This window comes from Anabrus simplex, chromosome X, assembly GCF_040414725.1.
Source record: "Anabrus simplex isolate iqAnaSimp1 chromosome X, ASM4041472v1, whole genome shotgun sequence".
Classification (NCBI taxonomy): Eukaryota; Metazoa; Arthropoda; class Insecta; order Orthoptera; family Tettigoniidae; genus Anabrus; species Anabrus simplex.
The window spans coordinates 35,525,356-35,553,031 of NC_090279.1; the positions used below are offsets into that span (position 1 = coordinate 35,525,356).

At 38.2% G+C, this 27,676-nt stretch overlaps 1 protein-coding gene across 1 annotated transcript in view; it reads left to right on the forward strand.

Annotated features, from left to right (window-relative positions):
• The first annotated feature begins 738 nt into the window (after nucleotides 1–738).
• Nucleotides 739–27,676, forward strand: part of LOC136886394 (espin-like) — a 65,186-nt gene continuing 38,248 nt past the window's right edge. The window contains exon 1 of the mRNA XM_068230515.1: nucleotides 739–1,005. The gene's annotated coding sequence lies outside the window, so the exon portion shown is untranslated. The remainder of the gene's footprint in view (nucleotides 1,006–27,676) is intronic.

Genomic DNA, 27,676 nt, shown 5'->3' on the forward strand with positions numbered 1-27,676 from the left:
ATAATGCTCGTTTGGAGATTTGCGAATGAGAAATTCCATATTTTAAAATGATATTCTCTGTTATTATGATTATTATTATTATTATTATTATTATTATTATTATTATTATTATTATTATTATTATTATTATTATTATTATTATTATGATTATTATTATTATTATTATTATTATTATTATTATTATTATTATTATTATTATTAATACTCGGTTATTTTCACAAATATATATAGTGAGAGGAGACGCATTTCTCTCAACTGTAGCATATAGAAGTTATGCAGTTCCTAGGCTAGACGCTAGATGTCACGACGTTCGACGTTTGCACTTAGCTGAATGCTGTTGAGATAGATATTTTCGGTATTGCTACAATAAATTAATTGGTTTTGCCTCAGACTATCTCCAATTTGCGAGCGAGTGTTCTCAAAATCCAATCTTATCAGAACTCCTTCAGTTAATAGTGAACATTAGGTCACGGACATTGCTATGGATTTCAAAAATGTTGAGAATTTACGCCAGATATGTTGGTGATTTTTCGTTATAATAATAGTACCTTTTATCATAATAGTATAACAATAATATTTTTGCGATAATTTTATGAAAACGCCATAATTTTTAAAGCTAGATTTCGATAATTTTCTTCGTCGACATTGGTAGCCCTGATTCCCATCGACCTCACTTCTTGTTGCTACTGGAGTCTGCGCTACACATTCTCTTTGGAGTCTGCTGTATCTTTGTACTAAAGTATTTTCTGAATAGGCCTACGGTTCAATGCATACATGATAATAAACAAGAAGTTCACAGTTTTACCAGCTTTAACACCTGTGTGATAAAGTGTTTATTAGTCACCATAACTAAGTGTTTCTGAGTGTTCGGCAGTGTTTCATTAATAAAGTATTGGAACTGGGTGTTAGTTAAATACCGATCCCAACCAAACATCAAGAAGAAAGAAGAAGAAAGAGTCTGCTGTGGCGTCGTTCTGTTGCGGACGTGTTGATGTTTGGAGTGAGGTAAGTGCGTTTTTAGTAAATCGGTATGTACACAAAGTAGGGGTGATTCTACTTTAATATCCGAGTGGTGTGACGAGATCCTTCTTATTATTATTTTTACGTTGCACCGACACCGACTGGTCTTACAGCGGCGAAAGAATAGGAAAGTGTTTTCGAGGGGGGTGGGGGGGATGAAGCGGTAGTGGCGTTTGTCTTGTGTGAACACGGGAAGCCAGGGAAGACTGTCTTCGTGGTTCCGAAAAGTGGAGTTCGAACCCACTACCTCCCGAGTGCATTTTGGAAGCTATGTGGCACAAACCAGGCAGGCACTCGCTCGGTTATTATTATCGGTAATAATAGTAGTGGCCTAGGAAGTAGTCCTGAGAATCAGGATTCTCGCTGATAAAGGTGGACGGTAAGATAACAAGTGTTCTAGCATGGTAATGTGTTACTCAGCTAAACCTGTTAACTTATACTCGTATTTGTCAGAGGTACCAGTTCTTCCTGAACCCTTCATTATATCATTACTTCATTAGTCATTTTGTCCTACTTTGCTTCATAATTACTGAAGTTATTTTAGTTCATTAAGACTTAGCATGGTTCTTGAGTGATTTAGTCTTTATCCATGTTGTAAAATGGTTTCACACTGGAGAAAGCAAGGCATGATTCTTTCTCCTTTCTCGTATTTGATCAGCCCATGTGTTAGGCGTAGCATTCGGTATTTTGAGCTATTGCATACTATCGTTCACTCATGGTTTATCCAGGTAACTCGCCTTCGGCAAGCACACTTCAAGAAAAAGGCGTGCTCTGATCGTGTTAATACTGTGCTGATGTGTTGTGCTGTAAGTTACCTGCCTGTTTCCCATGAACTTAGAACACTGTTCCATCCCAACAAGTATTCTGCTGACGTAACAGCCATAGCATGCTTCCAATGGGGATGTAACACGCAAAACTTGTCCGCTAGGCAGCGTAATGATAATACACGGATGCACTTTCTGCTTCTTAATTGTTTTACATGAGACTCATGTAGAGTATTTCTAAGTTTGATAATGGAAACAAAACTGTTACTTAGCCTATATGCATGAAAATGAAGTTACCATATTCTGTTGATGTTTTGAAAGAAGTGGGAAATAATATAGGCGCAATGACTATTGCGTATTTGAAAGCGGAATTGGCTCCTGTAAAGAAGTAGGGGACTGGAAATAATAATATTGCACTGAAAATTACTCGTGTTCAGCACTCTATTTTTAATATTTCTTGGTCCCTGAAATGTAGCATTTATAGTGATTTTGTGGGTGTTATTGGTAATAATTACTCATATGAGGTAGGAGGATGTATTTATGATAGCCTTCTTTGTATCCAGAGGTGTTATGGGATAGACTGGTCACTTCACAGACATATAGTAAATAGCCTGCAGTGCTCTATCTCGTAGCATTCGTGCTAGTGAAGCCGGAAACTTGCAACTGTCGCCATCTTACGTCGCTACACACCTACTGTATACATGTGTGTTACCGTGTTATGTGCAGTTTTTATGTATATTTTGCATTAATTATTTGCGAACTACTGTGTGGCAGAATGGTGAATACCTGCGTAGTGTTTGGGTGTGGTTTTTCATAATCACGAAGTAAGAAGGAATTGGGGTCTAGTACACAATCCCACTATCTCCAATTCGGGTCTCAGAAATGTTTAACGTAAAGGGCGAATTCTGCCATGTCCAGAAAAGGAACTTAGATGCAAAAATTATGATTTTTTTTTTTTTGCAATTTCTAAGTAATTATTAAATGTAAATATTTGCCAAGCACCACGACTCTCTTGCCATGGTAGCCATGTTTATGATGTCATAGTTCATCCCTTTGACTTTGCCATAATGAAACTATGATGTCACGAACCAACATGTGACATTTAAATGTACATTAAAGCAAAACATGATCACATCACATAAGGCATACCGATGATATAAATTCACCATAGAAATCACAATGAACCATTAAAATACTAGAAATTAAAAACACAGGAAGAAAACATCAGAGATCGCTTCAGTACCACCTGAGCGCCCAATCCTATGGATTAATTTACGAACGCGTGTGCATGTTTAGGTATCAGAAAAGCATGTACAAATGATATGAAACAATACGCGAGGCCGCAATGAGGAGCGATCCTACTTTTATGTCACCATTGACTTACCGACCAACCCACAAAATGTGTTATTACTCTCACAGCAAAAGTAAAACAGAGGCTGCATTATATTGCAAGTGCACACAGTTAACAAGAATAGGAAGTGGTACTCGCAGAGTAATATAGAAGGTTAGTTTGGTATCCGTTGCACGTACTGCCAGCGTACTTAAATTTGAAAGCACTCACGAGGTTAGTTCCATCGCTCCACGGTTAGAGCCGCAAGCACCATTGGTCTGGACAGGTTAGGGTAGGGCTTGGATTAGACCATTGGTCTGGACTGGTTAGGATGGGATCTGGACAAGAGCATTGGTTTTGATAGACCAGTCATGTGTGTACAAGCAAAGTGGGTGTGGGGGCATAAGTCCCCAGGTTGAGCTTCGAGGCAGCTTTAGGCTTCTAGTTTGCACTACAAGCATCATAGGTCTGGACTGGTTAGGGTAGGGCCTGGACTAGACCGTTGGTCTACTCTATCCAGACCAGTCATGTGGGGACAAGCAGTCGAAACTAGAGATCTGAGGCCACTTCGCGGCTCCAACCTGGGGGCTTTGCTTGTCCCCAAATCATTGCTCTTCTTAACATCATACCATACCCTATGAAAATGTCTTATGTCTATATGTCTATAATATAATGAAAACTTGTAACTTCCATGATTTGTGTTGTAACTTCCATGCTATCCCCAACTACTGCAAGTTCCATACTTCGCTCTAAAGTCAAAGTGACCAGTCTATCCCATAACACCTCTGGAAACAAAGATGGCTATGATAAATACATCCTCCTACTTCATTATGAATAATTATTGCCAATATTACCCATAAAATCACTAAAAATCCTACATTTTGGGACCTGAAAATAATCAAAATGGAGTGCTGAACCCGTGTGAGTAATTTTCAATGCAATATTATTTTTTCCAGTCCCCTACTTCTTTACTACTGCCGCGGAATTGAAGGCAAAGGGTGGAAAATTATTCGGAAGGAAGCGAGTTGACTGGAAGGAAAGGACTAAAAGTAGCAACCGTTTCTTTTAGTGATTGTGTTTAGTTCTTTAGTGCAAATAGCCTTACAAAAACATGCGTAGTGTATATTTGTGTGAGAGTGTGTGTATAAGGTTAGAGGTGTACATAAAGTACGGTAAGACTGCAGTACCAGAGAGTACCTCCAGTACTACTGTATTGAATTCTCCTTCAGCGCACATGTTTTAAGATCTTGTTTCAAGCCATAAGACAGATATAAATATTTTAAATTTGATGAATTATTTTGTGTGCAGGAAGTCTGAAATTGATGGTGCTACAGTGCAGAGGTGCCAGCTATTATGGGTTGTCCGTAATTATAATGGATTTCACCTCACGATTACAGCATTTTGGTCAAAGGGAAAATTATTACAGAAAAGTGACATTATCACAAAAAAGGAATTTCTGATCAACCCTCTTCGTTTCAGTGATTGTGAGTTGGCAATGTTACTTATTCGATCGTCACTTTTTTTGCTTCGCAAAAGCGTTGTGAAATTCATTATGTGAATGAAGGAGATACTCTGCTCTTCTCGAGTACAAATTCTTTAGTAATGTTGTATTTACAGTATTGAGGGCCACATTACACCAATGTAGACTGGAATAGTTTATGGTTCAGAAGACGAAAATTTCATCGCGGAGGAAGGATGTCTCAAGAATATTTACACTGAAGATCATCTGCTGGATGTGAAACAAGTTACAAAGAATGTTTTATCACTGAATTAACAGTTAGTGTGCAAATGTTATTGTGTAATATGATATACTTTAAAATAGATTGCTGTGAGGAAGGGAAAAGGGGGTATCATCAAGAAAAGGACGTGCTTTGGACTTGACTCGAAAATTTTCTGAGGGACAGAGGGTGACCCACTTCAAAGTTTGGCACCTCTGTACAGTGTCAAATTATAGCTCACCCTGCGATACAGGGTACACCACCACGCACTGTGTTTTGGCTACTTCCCTATTTTTAAATCTTCCTCTGGGGATTATTTCCAAGGTACTGATCCCAATCCATGAAAATATCAAAGGTACAACATTCTCGGTGACACTTTCATAGGCGGGCTGCTGTTGGGAATCGTTAGAAATTATTGAAAAGTAATGTTTTACAATACATGAAGTAGCAGAGAGGAGAGATCTATACACTTCCTAGAAGTCCACCATCCCACCCCAAAAAGTATTCTTACTTATATAGGAGAATTGAAAGCAAAACAGCATGAAAAAACGAATTGCCACCATTATCTTTGTTCCTGTTGGCCAGCTCCGATTGGCTGTGAAGAAATTTGTGTAATTTTTTTCCCGCTAGAGGTCGCATGATCAGTGGCCACAGGGTTACTACATTAGGTGAAATTGTATCAGCAGCCGTAGTTAAGGCATGTTTTTGTTCATTCAATCTCTGTCACAAAAAGCGTGTAGATGAACATAAATTGAGGGTTATTCCTATAATTCAGACCAATGGTCTTGTGACTAGCTGGACCTAACCTATCCAGCCCAATGGTTTTTGTCACTAGCCAGACCTAATCTATCCAGACAAATGGTTTTGTCACTAACCAGACCTAATGAATCCAGACCAATGGTTTTGACGCTAGCCGGACCCTCCCAATCCAGCCTAACCAATTCAGATCAGTGGTGTTGTCACATGGGATATCAGAGGCCTAGGGCCGATTGGCAGTTCTAACCTGGGGTCATGCACCTCCAGCCCCCCCCCCCTTGCTGACGACAAATCCAGCCCATCATAATCTATTAGCTTCATTTCCGTATTGATTGCTATTACAACATAGAAATAATTTAGAAGCCTCCACCTTATCAATACAATATTTATTTGCTATAATGCAGTAAATTCAGTACTGGTTTCGATCCCTATGGGATCATCCTCAGCTGACACACATTAAATTCACATTCATAAAACTGACCCATTTAAACCAAACATTAAAAAGTTGCTTATTAAAATAGTAAATAGATCTTTTTCTTTGGTTTGAAAGTACCCGTTATGCGAGGCATATCACCTCATTGTGCTTAATCTATTGAACATCAAATAAAGTTTACACTTGTTTACACTAGTGTTTGTAAAATTGTTACATATTTACAGCATTTATCGTCTTTAAGAATACGTATACATAAAAAGTATTAGACCCAATATAACAGGTCGGTTAAAAATAGATGAAAGTGTAAAAACAAATAAAATGGGTCCAATTTTTTGTTCTAATTTGTACTGTTTGTTATTGCTGCATTGTACTTGTAAATTGGTGAATACACGTTGTATATATGCTAAAGTTGAGGCTTATAATTGTTTTCCATTCGTTCCAATTTTCTTTGACTGTTGCTAGTATGCAGGTGATGAAGTTATCTTGATATACAGATGTTGTTGTGAAGGATTGCGTGTGCCATTATTAAGTTAAATAATGCCTATTATGAACTGAATTTCATTTGATATGCCGTACGTCTTGAAGTAAGGTTTAAATTATGTCAATGTTAGCCAATATACATTTGTTCTGGTGATAGCGTGAGGGCTTCTTTTATTATTATTTATAAGTTTCATATTCCGTATTGATTGGATTGGCAGAGCACAACAAATATCCAAACATATCGGTACACAACCTCCACAGCAACAACAATAACGACCATATACGTACATAGACGAGAGAAGTGTCACCACCAACTACTCTGATATTAAAACCTATCTTGCTACATCAACTTAATTTTCGAATTTTACTGACAAGAGTTCTCATAACATACCAATACAAAGTATATCAACCATAGAACATTCTCGATATTCAACTTAATCAGCACATGAACTACAAGAGGATTGAAGAATGAATGCAACGCAACATGAACTCAAATTTTAATAGACGTTTTATAACATCCATGTTTTAATGTGTTTATTGTGCTATATATTTTTAGTGTCTTATGATGTGCCATATATATTTTAATGTGTTTATGTACTCATGTCCATGCTCAATCAATAGGTTTTAGTTTATTCTAACCATCACTACTTTTAATCAGAGCTATTTTAACGCAACATACTGCAATATATCTTACTTCCATTTTTTATCAGACATCCGGATGCTCTTAAGTAACTTCTTTGTAATTTATCCCATGACTGTAAATTTGTGTGCTAGCTGATGATGCCCAAGATAGGTCGAAACCGGTACTAGTGTAATAATTCATCCACAATAAATGTATTGATCGGTGGAACATTTTTCTTATCTATTACACAGGGCTTCTTTTATGTTGTAGAATATGATATCTGTAAGTAGAAATAATTTGTATAAGAAACGGCATGTAATAGGCTGTGAAAAGTGAGTTGTGTGTTAAAGTGCATACTTACGTTGAGTGTTGGCACTGTGTGCGCTGCACGGCTGCACGTCGAGATCTGTTACGTCTTACGTGTTATTCTGGGGCTGTAGTTCATGGCTGCGGAGGAGAGGTTTGGAGGGATGGGTTCATTTGTATGTGTGAGTTGTTGTTTCTTAATTCTTTTCAAATAATGATTTTTTAGAAGGGGAATGACTGTATCGAAAAGAATGTTAGTTCTTTCTGTGATTTCATTTAAGTTGAAATTTGGGTTGACGTATTGGTCTAAGTTTATGTAGAATTCTTCCAATATACCGAGCAATGGGCTCTTAGGGTTGGTGTTCAGAATTTGCATGTCATTGTTAATATTTGTGAATCTATGTTTTTGGTCATTAAAATGTTGTCCCATGGCTGAAAAGTGTCTATGTTTAACTGCATTTATGTGTTCATTATATCGTATCTGAAAGTTTCTCCCGGTATGCCCTATGTAGCTGGCCTCGCAGTCATTACATTTCAGGCGGTAGACACCTGAGTGGTTGTATTGATTTATGTTGTTGACTGATTTAGAATTGTGTAAGATGTTAGTATTGCTACGTGTGGTTTTGTAGGCTATTTTCAGGCCTTGTTTTTAAAAAATGTTAGTTATGGAATCTATGTGGCTATTATTATAGGTGAATAGTACATAGTCTTTTTTATCTTTTTCGGTTCTAGTTAGCTTGGTTTTAGATTGGTTTTTTATTTTGTTAATGATCTTGTTGGTCATTTCTTTTTTATACCCGTTCTGTCTGGCTATTTCATGGATTAGATTCAATTCTTTATTTAAGTCTTTTTTTCGTGAGTGGTATATTGTGTGCTCTGTATATCATACTATAGTATGCGGCTTTCTTGTGCGTGTGTAGGTGGAGTCTATTTTTATTGTGTTAGATGTGTGAGTAGGTTTTCTGTATATTTTATATGTTAAATGGTTATTGTGCCTGGTTATGGATATATCTAGGTAATTTATGGTGGTGTTATTTTCGGTTTCCATAGTAAATTTTATATGAGGATCTACTTTATTTAGTTGTTGTAGGATTTTATTTTCGTTGGTATGTCTGTTATCTGTTATAACAAATACATCGTCTACAAATCTACACCAAAAGGGGATGTTGTCTAGTTTTCGGATTTCTTGGTGTTCTAGGTAGTCTATATATATTTCTGCCAATATACCTGATGTTGGCGATCCCATGGGTAATCCTTTTTGGTGGTATATAGTATCGTGAAATTTAAAGTAATTATTGTTGATGGCAAAGTGTAATAATTTTATGAATTCCTCTATTTCTAACTTACTGAGCTTGCTATGATTTTTGAGATTGGATTCTATGATTTTCACGTTTTTTTTGTGTAGGTATATTGGGGTACATATTTATTATGTCATACGATGCTAATCTATGGTGCTGTTCTATTTTTATGTTTTTGGTAATGTTGCAGAATTCTATTGAGTTTTTTATGGTTTTCTTGGCTTGGAACACATAATGTTTTTTAATAAATCTTTGAATGAATTGTGATAATTTATAGGTGGGACTTGGTCTATAATTTATTATAGTGCTCATGGGAATATTATCTTTATGAATTTTTGGGTATGCTTTAGCAGTAGGTAGTCCTGGGTTCATTGTGATTAATTTTGTAGTTTCCTGTTCATTTAAAAGGAAGTGGATGTTTTTCAGTAAAATGTTTAGGTTTTTTTGAATGCTATTGGTGGGATCTTTGTTTTTAGTTTGGAAGGTTTCATCTTGGAAGCAAGTTTTGGTGTTAGTTATGTATTCATCTTTCTCCATGATAACGGTTGTATTACATTTGTCTGCTTCATGCGACTTACCAGACACTTATTGGAACAACTTTCAACAAATAACCAATGAAAAAATAGCAATTATAACCATACAAAAACAGAATACATTAAATAAAAACTAAATGTATTGAAACAATCACAAGACCAGCATACACGCAATCATACACCCAATGCACAACATTTGACTAGATCTACTGAAAATGACCAGCATGTATTCCATCCACCAATGAAAAATTTAACTAGTACATATTTAATGAAATAGAATCCATTATACTGAGCAAGGGAGCAAAACACAATTGGAGAAATGACTCAGTATTTCAAAGTATTACTACCACTCAGGTGTCTACCGCCTGAAATGTAATGACTGCGAGGCCAGCTACATAGGGCATACCGGGAGAAACTTTCAGATACGATATAACGAACACATAAATGCAGTTAAACATAGACACCTTTCAGCCATGGGACAACATTTTAATGACCAAAAACATAGATTCACAAATTTTAACAATGACATGCAAATTCTGAACACCAACCCTAAGAGCCCCTTGCTCAGTATATTGGAAGAATTCTACATAAACTTAGACCAATACGTCAACCCAAATTTCAGCTTAAATGAAATCACAGAAAGAACTAACATTCTTTTCGATACAGTCATTCCCCTTCTAAAAATCATTATTTGAAAAGAATTAAGAAACAACAACTCACACATTCAAATGAACCGCCTAAAGACTTCCCCTACTTTAGCCCCGCTCCCTCCAAACCTCTCCTCCGCAGCCATGAACTACAGCCCCAGAATAACACGTAAGACGTAACAGATCTCGCCGTGCAGCGCACACAGTGCCAACACTCAACGTAAGTACTTTAACACACAACTCACTTTTCACAGCCTATTACACGCCGTTTCTTATACAAATTATTTCTACTTACAGATATCATATTCTACAACATAAAAGATGCCCTCACGCTATCACCAGAACAAATGTATATTGGCTAACATTGACATAATTTAAACCTTACTTCAAGACGTACGGCATATCAAATGAAATTCAGTTCATAATAGGCATTATTTAACTTAATAATGGCACACGCAATCCTTCACAACAACATCTGTATATCAAGATAACTTCATCACCTGCATACTAGCAGCAGTCAAAGAAAATTGGAACGAATGGAAAACAATTATAAGCCTCAACTTTAGCATATATACAACGTGTATTCACCAATTTACAAGTACAATGCAGCAATAACAAACAGTACAAATTAGAACAAAAAATTGGACCCATTTTATTTGTTTTTACCATTTCATCTATTTTTAACCGACCTGTTACATTGGGTCTAATACTTTTTATGTATACATATTCTTAAAGACAATAAATGCTGTAAATATGTAACAATTTTACAAACACTAGTGTAAACATGTGTAAACTTTATTTGATGTTCAATAGATTAAGCACAATGAGGTGATATGCCTCGCATAACGGGTACCTTCAAACCAAAGAAAAAGATCTATTTACTATTTTAATAAGCAACTTTTTAATGTTTGGTTTAAATGGGTCAGTTTTATGAAGGTGTAATGTCTTACATGTGATGTTTTTGAAACCAATTTAATGTGTGTCAGCTGAGGATGATTGTTGTATGTCCGGCGCTCCCTTTCTCGCTCCACCAGCCAGCTGCACGCGCGCCTGTGTATCATTCTGCTAGCTTCGACGCGCAGCCCTCAGTGCGCGTGCCTGACCATCGAGTGTACTATAAATAGGAGCTCCCTGCCTACTCACTCGCCCACTTGCCCGGTGTCCAGCTCCAGAATACACCCTACGTCGAGCACGGAGGCTACTCCTCTTGAAAATGTGCTTCGACCAGGTGGACTGAATTTCTGGCAGTACGAGGTTTCACCTCTGGTCACCGCTCCCTTACCTGTTTCCGCTGCTTATGTTCCGTAATTCTTTTACAAGCCATTTTCATTCCCTAAGTTATGCAAGCTCCCTTAGTTTCGCTAGGTGGAATTTCTTCAATCAATTGAACTTGCTTTTTAGGAATTCAGGCACTTCAACAAACAAGGACTCTCAAAGACATTCATGTTAGTGTGCCAGATAGTTCTCGACTATCAACGTGTCAATTCACAAAGACTATCTTTTCAAGATAGAAGTGTATATAAAGACTGTAAACCTGTACATATTGTATAAAGACAAACTTTTCTCAAGATTCAATATTCCTTTTTGCTTCAAAATAAATTTCAGTTATTTGTGTAAATATCATAAAGTGAAGCAATAAAAGTTGTGTTTTGTAAACTTCAACCTTGGTTACAACAATGATCCCATAGGGATCGAAACCGGTACTGAATTTACTGCATTATAGCAAATAAATATTGTATTGATAAGGTGGAGGCTTCTAAATTATTTTTATGTTGTAAATCCAGCCCAATCGTCTTGTCATGAGCCAGATTTAACCTATCCAGATCAATGGTCTTGTCACTATGCATTCTTTGGTTGGCAATTCTGTATAGCCGGTTCATACATCACCGACCCGTGCCATGTTGTTCGTGTAACATCTGTTACATCATCTGAGGTGCGCCTTATTGAATGTTTAATGTCTGTGACATCGTGCGAGCCATGCCATATGCGCCCGCTCATGGAAGATTTACCGTGTTCTCCTGTAAGTTTTTGTTTTTCACCTAAATTTATTGAATAACACTGGAAACTAAAATTCTCAGCCTATTTCCAGTCATTCGACCAGGTCAGAAATGGAATGAATGAAGCCCCCATCTAGCAGCGAGATAGGAATTGTGCCGGCTGAGGAAGCCTGTCACACTCCTCTGGGGCAATGATTACTGGCTGACAGATGAAATAAAATTAAATTAAATCGGAGATTGTTGCTGGAATGATAGATGACCGGAGTACCCAGAGGAAAACGTGTCCCGCCTGCACTTTGTCCAGCACAAATCACACGTGGAGTGCCCGAGATTTGAACCTTGGAACTCGGCGGTGAGAGCCTGGCGGGCTGCGGCATAAGCCACAGAGGCTCATTGAATAATATTTTAAAATGTTATTGTTTATGTCCCACCTAACTACTTTTATAGTTTTCGGATACACCAAAGTGACGGAATTTTGTCCCACTGGACTTCTTTATGTGCCAGTAAATCTACCGACACGAGGCTGACTTATCTGAGCACCTTCAAATACCACCGGACTGAGCCAGGTTCAAACCTGCCAAGTTGGTCCTAGAAGACCAGTGCTTTACTGTTGGAGCTACTCAGCCTTGCTAAAATGATTGAAATAGGTCATATTAACTAATCAGGACTAATTTTTTTCAAATTTATTTCCTAATTAGAACTAATGATCTCTTTCACTTGTTTCAGTAATGACAAAATCAACAACTGCAAAATGCTTTGAGCAGACATTGATATAATGAGTCACACTTTTATTTCTTAGGTCCTGTCTACAAAGCACATGCAAACACTTTTTACAGAAGGGCTCCTCCTTAGGAAATTGATGGTATGAGTATGATTGACCTTGTTTTTGGAACATTGGGATAGTACAATGGTCAGGCAAAACAATTTTCTTGCTTTCTTTTCTGCCATTGCAATATATTAAAACTGTTAACTTCATCAATTATCTGGGCAATTTCAATTAAAAACATAGAGGAAAAAATGGCGATCAAGAAGTGCATACCGTGTACCACTCGTGAGACATCTAACTAGTATTTCAGTACATCCCTACTACCTTTTGCTCTTATTCTGTGGAACACTGTTCCATCGCAATGAGACTTCTGTTGTGGTAACACCCATAGCGTGCTTCTAATATGTTTCATTGTCTTCTTCTGTGAAACACTGAGACCTCGCAATGAGTGTCCTGTCGAGTTAACAGCATCAGCTCTGTGGAACACTGTTCCATAGCTACGAGGGTTCTGTTGTCATAACTGCTTCAGCTCTGTGGAACACTGTTCTACCACAACCGGATATTCTGTCCAGGTAACAGCCACAGCATTGTAATTCCTGAAGTGTATCGTTATTCTGTAAAGTCGTAACATTTCAAGGGGTCTCCACTCAGATTTATAATAAGTAAAAGATCGAACACATGTTAGTCTATATAAAGGCATATTTCTCAGTGAAAGACACTGTGAATAAATTCCTTCTTACGATATTTGAGATCAAAGGCTGTTTTAAGTTTACAGTTTCTAATTTCAAAAATCCCAGTCTAAATCTGGGAGTCCATTCAAACTCAACCTTTTCAATTTCTACTAGTATTCACAATATAATTAAGATGATTGTATCATAGTATGCCGTCAGTTTTAAGTGAAACTGTTGGAGCAGACATTGGCATTATACTCAGTGCATCCAAAAGCAAAACTCAGCCATGTCATTCACTACCACAACCTGTCGCAGTCTTTTTTATAAAATACATTCTGAAAATATGTTCCAGAAATGTATGGTCTTGTTCCAGTGTGTGATTTTTGGATATCCTTCTCTTTCTTGATTTACTGATCACCGAATGTGATCTTAAATGTTCGGTTGTCAAGTGGAATAGTCGAAGTTGATTTACGCATATTATGTAGAAGTTTGTTAAATGTTTAAAGTTTAAAGAAAAATTGGTGAGGTTCAACTTCCTACCAGTCATCATTGATGAGTCGCTGTTTAACATGCCGTCTGTCTGATGGGATTCTGTGCTTGTCATAACATACTAAGTTCCTATTTTTCACAATAATAGTGACAAACCAAGTTCAGTGCGACTACGAGTGTAATTGACTGGATGTTTCTTCTCTTTAAAGAACAATGAGGACCTTAAATTATCCTGTTTTGAATTCCAGTACACTTTGTATGTTGGTGGTTCTTCAGTTCCTGGAATATCTTCTGGAGAAAATTTTTATAGACTAATGACTGATTCAGTTTTGTATTTATTGCATTCGATCCTTCTCACCAACAGTGGTTTCAATGACAACAGTCGGTCCATCAGAAATTATGTCACACCTATCGGAACCTAACCTTGTGACAGTGGTTTTTGGTGGATCACAATGTAACCTGTCACAACCTGACCTGTCACCATCAATTGTTTTAGGTATATTAGAAGGTCTTGTCACAAGCCAGTTCTGTCCTAGGAGATGCTAGAGACCTGTTGGCCGCTTAGCAGCCCTAACCCGAGGCCTTACGGTCCCAGACCCCTGTTGCTTACCTCCAGCTCAATGTTCTGGTCACTAGCCGAATCTAACCATCCAGGCTGATGGTTTGGACAATAGATGGACGTATCTCATATTCTGTCATGTACTAGCCTCTTGCCGTGGTCTTGGTCTTGTTACGACATGTTAGCTGCACTGTTAATCTAGACCAGTTAATAAACTTTTACCGAATCTAGTCACCCTTTGATTTGCTGTGATTATATATTTACTTTATGTCAAACAGCCAATCTCCTTTAAAATTATCTGCCATTACTGTAAATCTCATCCTTCCAGTGATGTTGCACAGATCACAGTCGCGGGGGCTGTGTTGGTGGATCCTGGACCTTTACCCTGAGTATTATTATTATTATTATTATTATTATTATTATTATTATTATTATTATTATTATTATTATTATTATATTTTCGTTGCACCAACACAGTTAGGTCTTACAGCAGTGATACGATAAGAAAGTGCTAATTGTAGTGGGAAGAAGTTGCCATGGTCTTAAAGTAGTGCCCTGGCATTTGCCTGGTGTGAACATACTAAGCCAGGGAAAGCCATCTTCAGGTCTGCAGGCAATCAACTTTGAACTCACTATCTCCCGAATGCAAGCTGACAGTTACATCACACAAACCGGGCAGTCACTTGCTTGGTTATTAGTAGTAGTAGTAGTAGTAGTAGTAGTTGTTGTTGTTGTTGTTGTTCGTGGTGAGGGTTAGTCATGTACTAGTTTGTGAACCATGGGCGACAGTTGCTATGGAATAGGAGTGGCCATTGTGGACATATTCTGAATCATGAACCTCGATGTACTCTGGCGGCAAGGACGATAATATCGACCGGTGGTCTCTAACCTGTAAGACAGGAGATTCTCATTTGATATTCAACTAACAACTAATATAACTACATAATACAAAAGTTACTATTAAATACTGAATTAAATTCATTTCTTGGGGAACAAGGGCTATATGTAAGTAGGGTAGAATCCTGCTTCCGACAATTCTTAACAACCACACTTAGAACATTTTAAGCGAGCCTCAACGTATGGGAGTAACAGAATCGCACTTCCAATTTACAGGTGAGGGACTCCTTGGAAAAACCTAGGTGAATGAAATGTAGTTCTGTGGGGAGTTTTCAATATTAATGGGTCTTACAGAGATTGAACTGGCTCAGTCAGCAAAGAGAGTGTGTGTGAATGTATTAGAATTTAATGTTCTATGAGTAAGAAGAGGTAATGGGGAGTATATGGATTATAAAGTGTTCTTAATGTGTGTTAAAAAATGAAGGGCAGAATGTGGGGTGGGGTTGTTCATCAGTAATATTATTGCATGCAACGTAGTTTCTTTTAGGCACGTAAATGTGCAAATGACGTGGATAGATTTGGTGATTGAAGGAATTAGAACAATAATAATACTGTAGAACTAAAGGTTATGAGAATGCGATGGGTAAATGTGGGGAAGGTATGGAAGCTCATAGGGATGGTAAGCATTTAATGGACTTCTGTGCTAGTGTGGGATTAACAATTACGAATACATCCTACAGGCATGAGGCTATTCATTGCTACATATTGGAGGGTAGGAGCAACCCTATCCATTATACACTATATCATAACTGACATTGAATTCAGGAAATATGTTAGGAATGTGCAAGTATTGAGAAAGGTTTTAGATTTTAAAGAACTCTAGTGGATTAAGTGCCTGTAGACATAGGATACACCAAGTGAAATCCATCAGCAGATGAATAAGGGTAGTAAATTTACAGGGCAGGGTAATTAGACAGAAGTACATGGATATGATTATTGAAAAGTTCCAAATAGTAGACAGGAATCAGGTTCAATATGTAAAGAGAATGGATGGTATAAGGGTTGCAGTAGTAGAAACAGCAAGGGAATGCCTAGGAACAGTTGTGTGTAAAGAATGAAAATGTTAATATCATGGTGAGAAGAAGTGAAGCCTGCTTGTAAACTTAAAAATAAAGTGTATCAGACATGCGTCCAAACCAGGGCAGATGCAGACAGGGAATTTTAGATAGATGAAGAAAGGTGAGCAAAACAAATAACTGTTGAATCTAAGTAGTAATGGGTAGATTTTGGAAAGAATCTAGAAAGGGTAGGTCTGGCAGTAGGTAATCTTTTCTAGACATTAATCAGGATCTTTGAAAGAGAAGGAAAGGAAATGAACCAGTGTTTTTGGTAAATCACATGAACTGATAGTAGATCTATAGGAATCACTGGATAGATGGAAGGATTATTTTGAAAATCTTCTTGTCGTAAAAGGAAATCTTTCTGTTCACACAGTGAACAACTGGGCTCATAGGAAGGAGGACAATGATATTAGTGAACTTACACTTCAGGAATTGGAAAGGATGGTAAAAAAACTCTTTTGTCATATGGCAGCAGGAATAGATGAAATTAGACCTGAAGTGGTGAAATATAGTGGGAAGGCAGGGTTGACATGGCTACGCAGAGTAATAAGGTTGGCATGGAATATTAATAAAGTACTTTCTGATTGCATGAGAGCAGTAATTGCACTCCCATGTAAACACGGGAATAGGAAGGATTGCAACAACTCTTGAGCTACTCCATTGTTCAGTGTACCAGGCAAAGTGTTCACTGGCATTTTGGACGGAGGGTGCTATCAGGAGTGGTTGTGAGTAAGTTTGATGAAAACATGAGAACCAGTGTGTGATGACACCACAAAGGGGCTCTCAGGATCTGATTTTCAGTATGTGCCAGGTAAATAAAAATGCTACAAAATGAATAGACTGTTCATATTTGTTTTGTATTCTAGAGAACGCTCATTACAAAGTACCAAGGGAGAACATATTAGCCGATGGGATTAAGGGTAAATTATTGTGAGGAAACCAAAGACGTGTATATTGACACTTGTGCTGCAGTGAGAATTCATGGTAGAATGAGTTCTTATTTCAAGGTACCCACAGGGCTTAGATAAGGCTGTAATCTTTCACCTTTGATTTTCATAGTATATATGGATCATCTACTAAAAACTATAATGTGGGAGGCAGGGATACAGTTGCATAGAGATATAGTAAGCAGTTTGGCCTATGCTGATTGCTTTTCATAATGGTGGGTTGTGGTGAAACCCAGCAATTGTAATATCTTAAATCTTGAAAGTGGATGCAATGAGTATGATAGGAAAATTGGCCTTTCCAAGACTAAGGTGATGTCAGAAGGGAAGAAAACTTAGGGAATTGAATGTCAGGTTGGGAATATCAAACTGGAACAGGTAGGCCTTTTCAACTCTTTAGGAAGTGTATTCTCCCAAGATGGTAGTATAGAATGTTAGATTGAACCAAGGAGCAGCAAAACTATTGCAGTGAGCTCACAGTATCAATCAGCAATATTCTGTCAGCTGCCAGTCGAAACTTTCCATATAGCAGTCTGTTTACAGACCAACTTTGCTGTACTAGAGTGAAAGCTGGGTGGACTCAGGATTTCTTATTGATAAGTTATAAGTAAGAGACTTGAAGGTAGCAAGAATGATCAGTGGAACAAACCGGATGGAACCACGGCAGAAGGTACTCAGAATGAGGAGATAAAACTAAGAGAGGAATGAACTAGTTGGAAGCTGTTATTTTTTTTTTAAGAAGTAGGTCTTATTTCCCAGTGTTGATGTTAAAAGCATGTTAGTGTGACTAAAGTGCTATTTATAACACATGTAAAAAATACACATTATTGAAGTCGTGTGTGTGTATATACGTGAACATTGTATAAACTAGTCGATGACTGAGATAGTGATATTATGAACAAGTAATAAATAATAACTGTAGTTGTCCTCAACAGTCACCTTATTAACTTACAGACATACTTTTGTACTTATCTAAGCTGCTAATCAATCATCCATTAGCTTCAGCCATTGTGTTAAGACTGAACACACAAGGTGGCTTTTGTTGTGTGGTAATGTGAAGCGAATGGTGGAGGATGGGTTACCTATCATATTAGAGGAGAGATTCTCACTTGGACTGTGTGTAAGTAGGGTAGCATTTCACTTCTGAGAATTCTTGTCAAGCGCACACGGAACATTTTAAGCAAACCTAAACGTATGGGAGTAACAGAATCCCAGTTTCTTTTGACAGGCGAGGGACACCTTAGAAGAGATTTAGCGATTGAAATATAATTTAGTTGGGAGTTATGAATATTGATAGCACTCACAGAAGTAGAACTGGCTGGATCAGCAAGGAGGCTGCATCTGGATTTGTTAGCATTTAGTGTATGGGTAAGAGAAGATAATGAGGAATAAATAGGAGATTATAAAGTGTTCATAATGTTGCAAGCAATCAACTTCATGATCCATACCGATGTCTCAAATATTTGATTAATTCAAATCAAATATTTAGCCTATTCCACTTTATCAATACTATATATTTATTGCCATAAGCAATTTATTCAATTAGTAGTACATGTTTCGTATTTGTACAGACATCATCGGCTACAAATGTCCTTGCTAAGGTGAAAACAAAAATGTACTTAGACATAGCTTTTCTAAAATTGTCTATAAACATGTATAAAAGTTTAAAAATTATTGGTTATTAACGTAATGTTGTAATGAGCTAAAAAGGGACATCGTGCTGTTGAGTAATCATTATAAAGTTGAAGTGTTACAACAATATTTCATTAAAAAGGAGCCCCGAATTATTGCTGGCCTTTGAGCGGTTGCGTCTTGTAAACTCAACTGGAAGACGCAACATATGAACTCCCAACAGACAATTTTTGTCATGGGTTCTTTTAACGATACAACTGGATATAGAGTCTTGTAAACTAATCTTACCGGGCGAGTTGGCCGTGCGCGTAGAGGCGCGCGGCTGTGAGCTTGCATCCGGGAGATAGTAGGTTCGAATCCCACTATCGGCAGCCCTGAAAATGGTTTTCCGTGGTTTCCCATTTTCACACCAGGCAAATGCTGGGGCTGTACCTTAATTAAGGCCACGGCCGCTTCCTTCCAACTTCTAGGCCTTTCCTATCCCATCGTCGCCATAAGACCTATATGTGTCGGTGCGACGTAAAGCCCCTAGCAAAAAAAAAAAAAAACTAATCTTTGTTCTTAATGTGTTAAAATGGGAAGGGTGGGTTAGGGCTGTTAATCAGTAATACTATTGTATGCAGGATAGTGTCTGTTAAGGATGTAAATGAGCTAATATTGTGGGTAAGTTTGGCTGTAGGAGGAATAAGAACAAGGATTATAGAACTGAAGGATATGTGAAGGTGATAGGTAAAATGGAAAAAGATATGAAATCTAATGGCTGGACTTCTGGGCTTATATGGGATTAGCATGTTCGAATCCGTGCTTCAAGCATAAGACTATTCATCACTACACACAGGAGGGTAGTGACACGAGTTACATAATAGACTATATCATAACATACACCAAATTAAGGAAGGAACGTGAAAGTATTCCGAGGGGTTTTGGGTGGTACAGATAAGTATGTGTAGGCCTAGGATGCAGAAAGTGAAATTCGCGTGAAGAAGAATAAGGGTAGAAAATGTATATGGCAAGGGAATTAGACAGGAGTTCATGGATATGATTAGTGAAAAGTTCAAAACAATAGACAGGAAGCAGGTTCAGGGTATGGAAAGAGAATGGGTGGCATACAGGGATGGTGTTGTAGAAACAGCAAAGGAATGTCTAGAAACAACTGTGTGTTGGGGAAAATGTGAACATCTTGATGATATGATGAACTGAGGGCAGCTTGTAAACCTAAAAAGAAGGCATATCAGACACGGGTCCAAACCAGGGCTGATGCACATAGGGAATTGTACGTAGATTAAGAAAGGAGAGTGAAACAAATAGCTGTTGAATCCAAGTAGTAATAGGTAGATTTTGGTAAGAATTTGGAAAGACTAGGTCTGGTGGCAGGTAAACTATTCTGGACACTGATAAGGAATCTTAGAATGGGAGTACATGAGGAAATGAACGGTATTTTTTGTAAATCATATGAAATGATAGAAGAACTGATGGTAGGGATCACTGGACAGATGGAAGGATTATATTGAAAATCTTCTCATCATAAAAGGAAATCTTTCTGTTGATGTGAACAACTGAGCTGATGATGAAGTGAAAGTACACTTGAGGAAATGGAATGGACGGTAAATATACTCCATTTTCATAAAACTGTAGGAATCAATTAAATTAGACCTAAAATTGTGAAATATATTGGGAAGGCAGCGATGAAATGGCCCCAAAAGGGTAATATTAGCATGGAACTTTTAGTAAAGTACCTTCTGTTTGCACAAGAGCAGTAATTGCAACATGATATAAACAAGGGAGGAAGTATTGCAAGAACTGTCGAGCTATCTTGTTGTTAAGTGTTTACTGGCATCTTGGAAGGGAGGGTGCGATCAGCAGTGGTTGAGAGTAAGTTGGATGAAAACCAGTGTGGGATCAGCCTCAGAGAGGCTCTCAGGATCTATTTTAAGTATGTAGTAACTTAGGTAATTAAAAATGCTACAAGAGGAATAGAAAATTCATGTTTGTTTCATACTCTAGAGGAGGCTTATGGAAGTGTACCAGTGGAGATGATGTTAGCCGTACTGAGAGATTATGTGATTCGGGGTAAAATATTAAAAGCAACCAAAGACATTTATGTTGACAATTCAGCTGTAGTAAGAATTGATGGTAAAATAAGTCTCGTTTCAAGGTATCCACAGGGGTTGGACAAGGCTGTAACATTTCACCTTTGTTCAAGGAGATATACCACATTCTCCCCAACTAAGGTTGTATTTACAAGTACAGTTCGGATGTTTAGGAACTAAATATTGCCCAAATATGCTCTTAAAAATGGCTAAATATAACCAAACATATGAACTCCCAACAGACAATTTTTGTCATGGGTTCTTTTAACGATACAACTGGATATAGAGTCTTATTTCACAACTTCAGTTAATTTCTTTCATAATTTTCTCACTTAATTTCACTAGTCCCTATCATAACTTTATTATCAATAACTGAACTGTGGTCAGTTCCTAATATAATTTTTATAGGTTGTGGAAACAAAGTTTATGCTCTGATCAAATCTACATGATGGTGTCTTTAATTCGACATCGTCCAAGCTGAAATGTAGATTTTTAACATTTTTTTGCTAGGGGCTTTGTCGCACCGACACAGATCTTATGGCGACGATGAGATAGGAAAGGCCTAGGAGTTGGAAGGAAGCGGCCGTGGCCTTAATTAAGGTACAGCCCCAGCATTTGCCTGGTGTGAAAATGGGAAACCATGGAAAACCATCTTTAGGGCTGCCAACTGTGGGATTCACACCCACTATCTCCTAGATGCAAGCCCATAGCTGCGCGCCTCTAACCACACGGCCAACTCACCCGGTATTTGTACATTTTGGTTATAGCATTATAGACACTGACTTTGAAGTAGAGCCTGTCATCAACAGTGTTATCATCACCAAGTTTACACAGTATTAACCCATTCACTGCCTAACCCATATATATATACGTTATTGAACGCCGTTCCTTGTCCGATCTCTCAAATGAACGCGATATAATGTCATGCTTTGAGATTCCATGGAAATGCTCAAAGAAGTTCTCTATAGCAGATATACCACTCCATTTCATGTGTTTTGAAAGCTTCGCTGGAATGGAACATCTTTCCCGCTAACGTGTAGCCATCATGGCATCTTGAAGGGAACATTCATCTCTTGTTGACAATGAAATTGAATCTTTCCTCATGAATAGTGATTCTGGAGAGCTACATTTTGATAATGAAGTTGGATAATATATAGGGGGTGATACTGAACTACAAGAAAATGTGAGACAAAGTAGTAGTGAAGAATCTCACATGGAATTGTCACCCTCTCCTCAGATATTTACTTTTCTCCACAAATGTAAATGATTTTGATAATACCAGTTCTTGGATCAACAATTTTAGATGATATTTCAGTAACAGTATCACTGAGCAGAGTAGCCGCGTATTAACATGCTACGGCTATAGAGCCAAGCTCTGCATTCGGCAGGCGAGTGGGTTCGAACACCACTGTCAGCTGTCCTGAGAATGTTTTCTTATGGTTTCTCCTTCTGCACTCCCAAGCAAATGCCGGGACAGTTCTTTCCACTTCCTTACCCAGTTTCATTCACCATTATTCATTTCGTATTCATTATCTTCTCAACTGAGGTTTGCATCAGGAAGGGCATCCGGCCGTAAAAATATGGTGTAAAGTGTAATCTCACTTCATTCCCGACCCCGTATTGGGCTGCGGGCCTAAGAGGATGATATGCATTCCATTAATAGTATCGGTAATAATGTATCTGTAAAAGTGCTTCTTTCTTAAAACCACAGCCCAGAGGGCTCGCCTGGTCGCGTCAAAACTCGGCAGTGAAAAGGTTAAAGCTGAAAAATAATTCCATTGTCCATCACAGCCTGTTGTTTCTTATTTTTCCTTATTATGAAATGTGAAATTGACAGACTTTATGATTTGTTTACAATTTGAAATGTCTGCTAGGGTGGAAGTGTCACCATTTGCGAAGCCTCTTTCTCAACAGATAACAGTCGTTTTACACTTTTCAATAATATTTCAGGGGAAGAAAAGTTTGCCTAGCGGTAGCAGATATGGCAAACTCTCCGACACATCAGTTTCAGCTGTCGGGGTTTCATTTTCATTAATAGTGGTTATCACAGAATTACGACTATCAGCTTCCTGATTTTCGAAGGCAGGAATTGCACGTTGAAGTACTAAGCGGTCTGATCATCTCAGAAACTTCTTGTATCCATTGAGAATAGTGAGAAAATACACCAAGAGCCCTTCTGAGGGTTGCTGGATCTGATAGTACAGTAATTGTATGATGTTGCTCTAATTTAGCCCTATCAGGCTTAAGTGTGATTTTTTTGGTGGGGAAACCATTGAAAACGTAGGCTTTTGAAGATTCAGAGCTAAATTATACCAGTATTCGGTATTAAGAAAGGAATTCAGCGTTGTAATTCCACAAAGAGAAATGTCTCTTCTTGAATGATTTTGTGGTTAACTCATTGAAATCTTGCTACACAATTCGTTACTCCAAACATAATATAGTGAAATAATCAGGCTCTAGTTTGATACACAGTGTAGCTTTTATTATTTTATTTTTCCTCCAGATGTACAGTACATGACCTTAATGATCTATAACGGAGAAAAATAACAACGTCTAACCTTATCAGGATATGATCAATCAATTTGCATTTGCTGAAAATAAACAAACCAAAATAAATTTCCATGAAATCATCAACGACACTGTCAAAAAGGCCCACGCTCATCTCGTTTTCGGAGATCCGTTATCCGTGGGAGTATGACAACTGTGTGAACACAAAACAAAATGGCATACATGGCATAAAATAAAGTAAAATAAAATACACCGCAGAAAGGCACAGTGTACTTGGCCATCCATATGGAAGGATAATGCCCTCCCATTCCTTTCGTGACTGACACAGCAAGTCATTGCACAATCCCCTCCTAGATGTCAACGCGCGAACCATTACAACTTGCTGAGCCAGACCAACGTTGACACATCCGCTGAGTCAGCGTCCTCTATTTCTCTCATGTATTTTCCTATTACATTGTTCTACTTCCATTACTCACTATGACATTATCTAACTACTTGCCATTTAAATAATTGCATGCTAAATCCACCATTACAATCTAATATTACACTCTTTACAACCATTGTAATCACCATCACTCTTAATCAGGGGTCGAAAAATACCGGGCGCCCAGTCGCCATGGCGCCTGAATTTTCATATTCGGTTTTGAAAATTTATTGTTTGAAATCCGGAGTTCCCTTACATGTACTCTCCCATCACTTTACAAAGTAACAAGTCGTGTGGTGTTTCACGTTTTTTCTGTAGCTCATATATTCAAATATGTGCAATAAACATTTTCTCTGCTTTTGGCGGCGTTTTGAATTCTGTAATTGCTCTTCGTACCTTGGAACTGGACGTTTCATTTCTGCGCGGGAGCTGCCTAGCGGTCATGGGAGATATCGTTGTAACCCGTCAAACAAGTATCCTTTCATATGGACATATCGTGACACATCCAGTTCTATTACAGATGATCAGCCATCGGTAGCCGAGTACAAAGATCAGACCGGAGTTGTGGAGAAATGCAGAGAACTACTACGTTAAATAATTCCACAAACACTACATTACCGCCATCCTTCCCGTGACTAGCCGTTCCTCAACTATTGCCGCCAAAGCAGTGCTGATCGGTACTGATACTTTAAATTCCCGTGGAATTCATTCTTTGCATTTAGAACATACGGAATGACGTGTTTATCAGTTCTTGTATTTTCACCGAACAATATTTATACTTTTAATTTAATTACAGCATCTTGGTATTGAACGGTTTGCACTTTATAAATACGGTTGTTTTTATTCCTGTGCGTTTATGGAAAATTGGCAACGTAGCATCAGACATCGAAGCCCGCGAACTCGGAAGCCATTTAACGCTGGTGTATTTCAGGTTTCTATACTATACTTGAGAAAATCGGCAAACTGAAACGAACAAAACCGCACAAATTGACTGATGCGAGTAACAAACAGTGTACTCTTTCAGATTTCTTCGTAAGTAGGGCCCGTAAATATAACAAAGTGATACAGAAGGGAGTGAATGTGAGAAAACACGTGATGGAAGTGCCGACTGTAGAGTTCAGGACGACAATGACCAGCGTGATATTTATGGTGTTCAAGACAATAATAGGTCAAACATAAGAAATACGTCGAAATTTCAATTTTCAGGCAAACGGAAATAATTTCAGCACTTCGAGCGAAGTGCGTAAAGAAAATGAATGCTAATATGTCACAGCATATGAATGCTTTGTTCGTGGCATCTTATCATATTGCAAAAAAAATAACAGACCTTACACTGATTTTGAAGGTTTGGTTTCATTGTTAAGCAAGCTGAATATTACTGATTCAGGGAAGTATGAGAATGATACACAATGCAGAGAATTGTAGCTTGAATGACTACCGTGGCTGTGCTATGAAGAAGGAATTGCGAAGTGTAAATTATGCAGTAACTTTCGTAGTATTCCCGACAAACATTCTAAAGGTGTATCTGGATTTTCAGGACCACTTAAACCGGAAACGTTTAAAACATTCGAAAAATCCTATCCGCACTCGAAGTGTCAGGAGGCTGAAAAAATGGCATAACAGCCCCAAAGGGCCTTGGCCTACAAAGCGACTGCTGCTCAGCCCGGAGGCCTGCAGATTATGAGGTGTCGTGCGGTCAGCACAACGAATCCTCTTGGCCGTTATCCTTGGCTTTCTTGACCGGGTTCGCCATCTCACCATCAGATAGCTCCTCAATTGTAATCATGTAGGCTGAGTGGACCTCGAACCACCCATCAGATCCAGGTCAAAATCCGTAACCTGGCCGGGAATAGAACCCGAGGCCTCCGGGTAAGAGGCAGGCACCCTACCACTACACAGCGGGGCCGGCAGGAGGCTGAAAGTTTCATGAAAAATCCCGAATGTGCACTTTTAGCGAGGTGCGTCGAGAAAATGAATGCTAATATGTTACAGCATATGAATGCATTGTTCATGGCATCTTAAAATACTGCAAAAAAGAAAAAAAGGGACCCCTCACTGATTTTGAAGGTTTGTTTGCATTGTTAAGCAAGTTGAATGTTACTGGTGGGAAATCAAACCGGCACATGTAGTGTAATTTTAAAAGACGCTGACCTTGAAGGTGACTGGTGATTATTTGGGTTAGTATCTCTTAAAATATAAATTTCCATTCTTATATGAACTGAGACTATACTACTTAAGGTCACACTTCAAAAATAATACGTAGCTTTATCCTAGTCTAACCTGTGGTGTTCATAATGTATATTTGCGAAAAATGTGCTGGCTCCTGATAAAAAGGGGCTGGCTACTGAATTATTTCTATTTTCTTCTACCCCTGCTCTTAATCATACTAAATCTTATATTCTAATTGTAAACAAACATATCACGCCAAACTGCACGTTAAAATATACTCTACTACTTTCATTTCCGTCTCATAACAAGCCAAACTGTATCAAGCCAATACCTGTACATAATTCCCATTCATAAACCATCGCACACAAATCTCTCCTCTCACCTTATACCACCACTTACAATTCAATTATGAAACCTGACCACCTTGCGTTATCATCTACCAACTTAAGTACGAACACAGTCTATTAAAATAACCATTCCTCAATTCACTAGTGTAGCTTTTATCTTCACTTTTGAAGGAACTTTGATTTTGCACACTTTCTAGGTGAACAGGATGGGTTTTAGAGGGTGATACAGTCACTGAGTTCATAACCAAAAATGCTGAGGTATGAATCCCTGTGGTGCATCTAAGAATTATGAAATGAAAAATCCTCTACGTGTTGTTTGAAAATGACAATCTTTAGCTCTCATGGCTATGATCACTCCCAGAACGAAAAGCAATATGATACGTAAAAGACTAACATCGTCACCCTAAATCGAATTGGGGAGAAGAGATCGATTTGGCTACATTGACGAGAGGAAGAGATAGAATGATAGACACCCAGCACGTGTTCAGCGTGTGTAGCCGGTAAGAATGGTAGGGGAAGGCTGAGGTGTGAATATGACAAGCAGATTAGAGCAGAAGTAGGATGCAGCAGTTATGTTAAAATAAAAGGTTCGTACAGGATAGGATGGCATGGAGAGCTGCATCAAAGCAGTCTACGGACTGATGACTCAAACAGCAACAACAAATATGGCGTTGTTTGTTCCGAATATGTGATAGCCAACCACGGGCCTTCTCATTTTCGTAAATACGTGTCAACAAGTGACTAGGGCGTTCATTTACACCGAGGTCTATTTTGACGCAGTATAACATAATTATAAAGGATACGCATTCGGGCATTGTGTGCACTGGTAGGTACACGAATGAGTGGTTTAAGTACAGAACCTGACGGCTACTGTAGGTACACGTAACTGGATACTAGAGGCGTGCATTATTCGAACTCGAGACGAGGCAAGATGCGCCTTGCTGCATATGCAACCACCATTACGCATGAGTGGAATGTACAATCTAAATTGCTATAGAGTATTCGCGTCATGATTGATGATGCTTGTTGTTTTAAGGGGCCTAACATCGAAGGTCATCGGCCCCGAGCGTCATAATTAGGTAGGTACTTCGATATACGACGGTGCAATGTGAACTGTGTCGAGTTGTACGCGACAACTTTAAGACGATGTCCGAAATGCAACGTAAATCTTTGATGTTGGTTATTTTTAAGAGATGTTACATAGTACAGCCCACT